The sequence below is a fragment of the Fragaria vesca genome, linkage group LG6, assembly GCF_000184155.1.
Source record: "Fragaria vesca subsp. vesca linkage group LG6, FraVesHawaii_1.0, whole genome shotgun sequence".
NCBI lineage: Eukaryota > Viridiplantae > Streptophyta > Magnoliopsida > Rosales > Rosaceae > Fragaria > Fragaria vesca.
In genome coordinates this window covers 14,680,398-14,688,246 of record NC_020496.1, presented here as the reverse complement: position 1 = coordinate 14,688,246, position 7,849 = coordinate 14,680,398, and the positions used below count along the sequence as shown (strand labels likewise).

General features: G+C 36.7%; 1 pseudogene; it reads right to left on the bottom strand.

Annotated features, from left to right (window-relative positions):
* LOC101312658 overlaps positions 1-7,849 on the bottom strand; it is a 10,456-nt pseudogene that overhangs the window by 1,803 nt on the left and 804 nt on the right.

Sequence of the window (7,849 nt, the reverse complement as noted above, 5' to 3'; positions counted from 1 at the left end):
ACCAAATATACCAAAAAGAAACATAAATCGTATTCTAAAATCAATATCATGGTTGCTCATTATCTTTTCAATATGCACTTGTTCACTTTCCCAGAAATGGACAATTGCCTCAACTTTAGAGTTGACTTTATATCTACAGTGTACCCTCACTTTTGAAAGCTGAAAACCATACAGAGATTCTTGTTGCTTTTGGCATGCAAAGGAAATATCTTCAAACAAATTTCATAGATTTAAAGTAATCACTCGCAGCACTGGATATGTTGCCTTTGGACACCAAGGCACCAACTATATACCCAAGGGCAGCTAGATCTCCAATATCTGATTCTATCGCAAGATTTATAAGATTCTTGGCCGTTTCTACGGGGTTTTTCTTTATGTAAATTGTAATGAAGTCATTTTCCACAGCTTCATAGATGGATTTGTCCTGAGAAAATACCTACAAAAGCCAAGACACATTTAGGACATTATAAGCAACATGTACAAACAGAAAAATCATGCCCAGACCAGGTGCTCAAGAATTAACAGAGAAGAAAAGTTCTTGACGGAATTGAAATTATAAAGCATTTCCTAGGGCATGAGCAATACGTACCAGTGGCAACATCTTATGAAGACATGCTTCTGAGGAATCAATATGAAACAGCCGGCATCTCATTAACAAATTTATTGTGTTCTCAACGTCAGTGGCAGAAGATGATGCCATCATCTGAGCAAGTGTTGGAATTGTAGCAGATATAAACTTTGAAAATCTCAGTCCAGCCTCAAGTGAAGCTACCAAAGCCCTGGTCTGTTCTAAGTTCACAACATCTGGGACAGACCCGTCTTTCTGAACTAGATCTTCTTCCATCTCAGGCAAGTAACTATCAGGTAAGCTATCCTGCTGCACCATAGTCAACCCTGCAGTTACGTCATCAACCTCATTATTCCCCGATGTATTATTGAAAGATGGTAATCTGTTCATATCATTTTCTGAGGGAGTCTCTGGTTCAAGCTCTTTCAGCTTCTTCTTGTACTGCTGTAGGGTTGCTTCAAATAAGCTATTCGAAGTTGTGGGCCAAATGGGTTGTGCTGCAACATCGTGATAAGTAGTTTTAGCGCTGATTTTCTGACCATTGCACTCTTATCCTCTAACCTCCCAGCAGCAACTTCAGCCAGCTCATTCCACAACCCAATTGAAACACAAAGTTCATCACATAGTTCAGCCCAAATTTGAAGAACCCGACTCCGGGTATAAGCTGATACATCTGGACACCGCTCAAGCAAAATTTCCAACATGGCTTGCTTGGTTCGAATACGAACAGATTTAGAATCGACTTCACCCTCAGCATCTTTGAAAGCCTTTGCGACCAACTTTCCCAAGACCCCAACAAGAGCATTTCTTATTTTATAAGATTCCCCACCAAAATGTGGGACAAGAAGACCAATATTTACAGACATCAACTTTGGTAACCGATCAGAAAGTTCCACCAAAAGAGGTACATTTTCAGCCGGATTAATTACAAAAGACTCCCTAAACTATGGGGTCACTCTTATTTTGGTACCTAATTATTAAAATCTTACATTTACATACCCGAAGTTCTCCCCGTTAGACAAGTTAATACTTCCGTCAGTTACCTCGTCAATTTGAGGCGTTTTCTGCTGACATGGCTTGCTTAGGACCCACAACTGTCAGTTTCCAAGTGGAATTGAGGGATATTTTGGTCTAACTCTAAATTACTCTATTTTACTTAAATGGCAGCCGTGGTCGCCCCATGCTACTCTGGCTGTCTGTTTTTCTTGTTAACTTCCTCTTCTTGTCCAATGAACCTCGTGAACACCAATCTTCTTCTTCAAAACCAAAATTAACATTAACACAGATGATTTAGTGCAGCTCAGTATGTCACTTTGTCAATGCAAACCATCAATCCCAACACAAACAAATGGAAAACCACTCTCTTTCTCAGCTTTGAAAGAAATGAAATACAATCACAAATGTGACCAAACAAACAAACCCCACAACCCAAGATGAAAAACCCGTTTCCTCATTTTCTACACTGATTCGTGCCGCATATAACAAAACCCATAACCACCCAAGTAAAATCAAACACACAATCACTATCATCCTTCACTTCCTATCATTCCCCCCAATTTCTCACAACCCCAAATTAGGGCTTCGTCTACTTCATCACAAAAACGTAATTTCATACAAAAGAAGTTAGGGCTTACAGTAGAGGGGCTATGGGGAGGCCTATTCTAGTTGTGCGAAGCCATGGAAATCACAAATCGGAGTACCCACTCAAACCTAGAGTTGCTTAATCCGGCATTGTTTCAGTTGTGGATCAGGGGTAATCAGCGATAGAAATCACAAATCGTTTCAGTTGCGTAATTCTGCCTCCACCTTTTACTGCCTTTTTAGGCAGAGTAAAATAGAGTTAGACTAAAATATCCCTCAATTCCACCTAGAAACTAACAGCTGTTTGGGTCCTAGGCAAGCCACGTTAGCAGAAAACGCCCCAAACTGACAGGTAACTGACGGAAGTATTAACTTGTCTAATGGGGAGAACTTCGGGCATGTAAACGCAAGATTTTAATAATTAGATACCAAAATGAAAGTGACCCCATAATTCTGGGGGTCTTTTGTAATTAATCTTTTTCAGCCTCAATTGTATCCTTGATGTACTCTTTTGGATTTGTCCTCCCAATCTCTCTGATAAGAAAATTAGCTAGGCTCTCATCTGCATACTTCTTCTCAACACCAGCAACTGCATCGACAATGTGGGTAACAACAAAATCATATTTGTGAACTAGGTGCATGATCAACGCACATGATTGTGCCATATACTGGTATTTTGGAGCAATTCCCCACACAAAGCATCTTTTGTATCAGTCTTTTAGTACTGTAGCATTTTTTTTGGGTTACAAACGGAGCTCAAACGAGCTCAAACAAAAAGCCAACAGCTAAATATTAAAGCATGAAGCAGATCTTCTAGCGAACTCAAATCATCAAGAAAGGCTTGTGCAGCATGCACAAAGGGGTCTTCAAAGCTTATGAAGCCTAGTACTGTAGCATTTTCAAACAAAGAAAATGCATTTCTGCAGATTCTAAAAGATATAATTAATCATTTACAAAACGGAAATGAGAACTATGTATAAACCTGAGAAAATTGCATTTGTTATCAAACTTAGTTGGCAATAAAGGAGATCTTAGAGAATTACAAGGCAACAATCTCAGAGGCTATAGCCTCAATGAGTTCTCGTTGGAAAGCCAGCCCTTGAATGGTTCAATACTGACTCAAGTTTCAAAATGCAGAATCATGAACTTAAATGGGCAACAATAATCTATCTTTGCTAGCCAACTGCATCAGAAATTTGCAAGCTCAAATGACCAATACTTAGGTCACATTCGATAATCACAAACTTTGAAAGGCAAAAATCTTAGAGGCAACAATAATCTTTCTTTCCAACAATCTCTCTTGATACCCTTTTTTAAGAGATCAATTGTTACTTTCTAACAATAAGAGCATGAACTTTCAAGGCAACAATAATAATCTCTTAGGCAACACCGCAACCGAATCATGAAAGAGACACCACCAAATAACCGAAGGCAACTCATAAATCAAAGTGCAGAATCATGAACTTTTGAAAAGCAACAATATCTCTCTTTGCTAAAGCTCACTACATTAAAAATTTGGAAGCTCAAATGACTAATACTCAAATCAAATTCGCTAATCATGAACTTTGAAAGGAAACAATAATCTCTCTTTGCTACTGCATCAGAAATTTGAGAGTTCATGACCAAATACTCAGGTCAAATTCAACAATCAGGGACTTTGAAAGGCAACAATCTTCGAAGTAACAATAATCTCTTTTTCCAACAATCTCTTAATAACCTATTTTTTAGCAATCAATTGTTATTTTTAATAGTAAGAGCATAAACTTTCAAGGCAACAGAATCATGAACTGGGCCTCGCCAGTTAATTGAAGGCAACTCATAAATCATAGACAACATATTAATCAAAGGCAACTCATGAATCGAAGGAAACATAGTAATCGAAGGGTACACAGTAATTGAAGGCAACATATTAATCCAAGGCAACTCAATTAGAATAGAAGGTAACATATTAATCAAAGGCAACAAAATTATGAACCGGGCCCCACCAATTTTCATGCGACAATTATTGGTGAAAATATGAAGGCAACACCAGAGAATCAAAGAAGAAGACATGCAAATAAAAACATGTAAGTGCAGCCTCAATGAGTTCTCTCTTTCCATACCAATTCAAGATTCCAGGTGCAGAATCATGAACTTGGAATCCAAGAGAACCTTTTTGATAATTGTATTTCCATAATGAAGGCGTTCAGTGATGTCTAGCCAAGGCACATTCACAAGGAGAGAGACATATGTTGTAGCAGACAACAAGAAAAAAAAATAAGGAGGGAACACAGATCTTCAAATTGGTACTTCAACCCCTAAAAAAGAGGGAGCACCAATCTTCAAATCTGGTACTTCAACGCCAGGAAAAGATGAAATTAACACCATTATTTTGATTGTAATTTCATGCTCAGATTCATATAGATTCAAGCAAAGACAACCGCAAATTCATGAATGGTTTGATACCAAAGACAGTTTCGAATTTGCAAAATGTTAACAATTTAATTCTTGGGACAAGGCAACATATCCGAAAATGAGGGATCAAGGCCACCATGGTCTGAATGATTTGCAAAACATGAAATAAATGGCAAAAATATATTAGACCCTTTAAACGGTAACACATTTATGTGAGATGACTGAAACGAGCAAGGCAGCAAACTCTCGCTCTCTTTTCAAGGCAACAATAATCTCTATCCGAGACAATAGAATAAAATAATACAAGATAACATATATTAATACAGAGCAGAATAATGAACTTTGAAAAACAACAAAAACCACTCTTTGCGAGCTCACTGCATTAGAATATGCGGCTCAAATGACCAATACTCAGGTCAGATTCGCCAATCAGGAACTTTGAAAGGCAACAATCTCAAAGGTAACAATATTAGAGGCAACAATAATCTCTCATTCCAACAATCTCTCTTTATACCCTTTTTTTAGGGATCAATCATTACATCAAGGCAACAATAATCTCTCAGGCAACAGATCATGAACTGGGTATCACCAGTCAATCGAAGGCAACTCATAAATCGAAGAAACTATAGTAATCGAAGACAACATACTAATTTAAGGCAACTCAAATAGAATAGAAGGTAACATGTTAATCGAAGGCAACAAAATCATGAACTGGGCACCACCGATTCTCATGCAACAATTACTAGGTCATAATATCGGGCCAACACTAGAGAATCAAGGCAGAAGACATGTAAGTAAAAGATTGTAAGTGTAGCCTCAAGTTTCAAAGTGCAGAATCATGAACTTTGATGGGCAACAATAACTGCTCAGGCAACATAATCATGAACTGGGCACCCCCAATTCTCAGGCAACAATTTGAAGTAATTCTTTGGTAATATATCGGGCCATTCAGGGCAACACCAGAGAATCAAGGCAGAGAGAATACCAATCTTGAAAACTGGTACTTCAACCCTTAAAAAAGAGGGAGCGTCAATCTTCAAACTGGTACTTCAATCCCAAGAAAAGAAAGAGCACCAATATTTTGATTGTAATTTCATGCTCATATTCATAAAGATTCAAGCAAAGACAAGACGCAAATTCATGAACTGCCCAAAGTAGACAGATGAATATAATAAAAAATACATCATTCCATATTAAAAAGCCATGCAATACCACAACTTAAAAGGGAACAATCTCAGGTAAATTCTTTGGAAATGGCAACATATGGGCATTGAAAAGGCCATGACAATTTTAATATCTCTTTCTAGCTTGGTCATAGCTCATTACTTTGATTGTATAAGCAGCGACAAATCAAAAGGTTGACATATGTACAACTACCAAGTGAACTTTTCAAATGGTAAACCATTCTTACATCTTAGAGGACTATTGGGGACAACGGACAAGAGAATCATTATCTCAAACACGAATCTAACCACCATGAATACCAATTTTCTCATTTCCAATTCATCTGCAAAAAGAAAAAATTGAATGCTAGAGTCAAAATCGAGAAGATGTAATATTCAATTCTTTACAGAAACCTTAACTTTTGGGCATTTCATTGATGGAAAAAGAAAAAATAAACTGAAAAACGTTGAGAATTTACCTACTATGGTGTGGGGAAATGGGTGTCTCAATTCTTTACAAAAATATTAGCCTTGAATGGTTCAACTAACTCAAGTTTCAAAGTGCAGAATTATACTTTAAGAGATTAAGAGGCAACGACAATCTCTCTTTACGAGCTCATTGCATTAGAAATTTGCGAGCTCAGATAACAAATACTTAGGTAAGATTCGCTAATCATGAACTTTGAAAGGCAACAACTATCTCTTTTTCCAATTAACCAAAGGCAACTCATAAATCAAAGTGCAAAATCATGAACTTTGAAATGCAACAATAATCTCTCTTTCCAACAATCTCTCTTAATACCCTTTCTTTAGGGATCAATTGTTACTTTCAAGGCCACAATAATAATCTCTTAGACAACATAATCATGAACTGGGTACCACCAATTAATCGAAGACAACTCATAAATCAAAGGAAACATAGTAATCATGAAGTGGACACCACCAATTCTCATGCAGAGGGAATACCAATCATGAAAACTGGTACTTCAACCCCACAAAAAGAGGGAGCACCAATATTTTAATTGTAATTTCATGCTCACATTCATATAAATTCAAGGAAAGACAAGACGCAAGTTTATGACCAACTCAACATTCTAGATTAGAAAGCCCTTCAGCAACATTTAACATGCATGAACTTAAAAGGGAACAATCTCAGGTAAATTCTTAGGACATTGCAACAGATGGGCATCGAAAAGGCAATGACAATTTGAGGTCGCAAACAACAGATCAAAGGGTAAACCCTTCTCTTTATGTGATAGTGAAACAAGCGAGGCAACAAACCCCTCTCTTTTTTCAAGGCCACAACCAAAACTAATTCTCGGAAAACAATTATCTGATTGTAGATCTAAGGCAAAACAAACAACAGAGAGAGCACCCCCTAATTGGATTGTAATTCCATGCTCAAATTCACGAAACACAAATTGACAAGGAACAGAGAGAGCCACTTCTTACATGGAATTGAGAATGATCGAGAAACGATCCCGAGCAACGACGATCTCCAATCCTCCATCAAATTACTGAGGATCCGACAAACAATTAGAATTGGGGCTCTCATCTCTCTCTCTCTCACTTTTTCTGTACATAACCGAGAGGAAATCAGATCCCCAAACATGGTTTGAATTTTGAAATAAAGCGAGAGGGACTCTAAGTCAGCAAAACAACTTTCTCTCAAATCGGCAACCCAACGCATCTTGTCCTATTCCTTCTTTATCTAATAAATTTCATTCTTTTCATTGATTGTTTTTTTTTATTAAGTAAATTACAAATTGTGTGAGTCGAACTCATAATCTTTTCACTTACTAAAAGAAAAAAATTATGTCACTACACCAAATGGTACTGGGTTTCATTGTTTGTTTTAATTAATAACTATTTTTTCTTAAGGAACTAAATTTCTTTTAGAGAAATTTTAAATACACACCCCTAATATCTTAATACACACCCCTTACTTAATACACCACATATCAAGTTTTTCATTTCAGTATTATACTTAATACACATCCCAAACTACCTAAAATACCCTTAATTTATGAAATATTTCATTATTTAATATAATTAATCTATATTTACTATTTGGTACCTCTTTTTACATATTATTTCGTCTAATTTTTGTTAGAAATTTTTGATTATCATTGTTCAATTTATA